Source organism: Pogona vitticeps, chromosome 5, assembly GCF_051106095.1.
Source record: "Pogona vitticeps strain Pit_001003342236 chromosome 5, PviZW2.1, whole genome shotgun sequence".
Lineage (NCBI taxonomy): Eukaryota > Metazoa > Chordata > Lepidosauria > Squamata > Agamidae > Pogona > Pogona vitticeps.
In genome coordinates this window covers 51,368,453-51,369,053 of record NC_135787.1, presented here as the reverse complement: position 1 = coordinate 51,369,053, position 601 = coordinate 51,368,453, and the positions used below count along the sequence as shown (strand labels likewise).

At 43.4% G+C, this 601-nt stretch overlaps 1 protein-coding gene across 1 annotated transcript in view; it reads right to left on the bottom strand.

Annotated features, from left to right (window-relative positions):
• Nucleotides 1-601, bottom strand: part of CPE (carboxypeptidase E) — a 98,320-nt gene that overhangs the window by 920 nt on the left and 96,799 nt on the right. The gene's annotated exons all lie outside the window — the stretch shown is intronic.

The window sequence follows — 601 nt, the reverse complement described above, 5'->3', positions numbered from 1 at the left end:
CTAGGCAACAGAAAGAATAATTTGTAAAAGTAAGCAAGCAAGAAACAATAACAACTGCACCTTGGACAAGGAGTTTCCTCTAACTCTTGATGATTTCACAACAGTGCAGTGGAACCAGATGGCGTGCCAGTTGGGTTGGATGCCTGTGCACGACTCTGCCTCTGCCATGAACCAGGACAATAGAGCACTGGACTAAGATGCCACTTGGGCTTCATGATCTTGGGAGCTATGGCAGATACAGACATACAGCTCATATAGGTTTTATTTCATTGTTATAGACTTCTGGATATTACAATTTTTCCAAGAAGCAATCGAAATGGTGAACAAGACAGAGCAGACATAGTGGGTGCTTTGCATAATAAATATGTGAAGTGGCCCTATACAGTGTTGAAACATTGGTCCATCTGGTCTTGTGTTGTCTATTCCAGTGGTTCCCAAACTAGGGGTTCTAGGGCTACAATTCCCAGAAACTGTAGCTAGCACAGCCAATAGCAGAGCTTCTGGGAGTTGTAGTCCAAGAACATATGGGGTCCAGGTTTGAGAAATGTTGATGCATTCCTACTAGCAGTAGTTTTCCAAAGAGGTCATTCCAGGCCTTCTT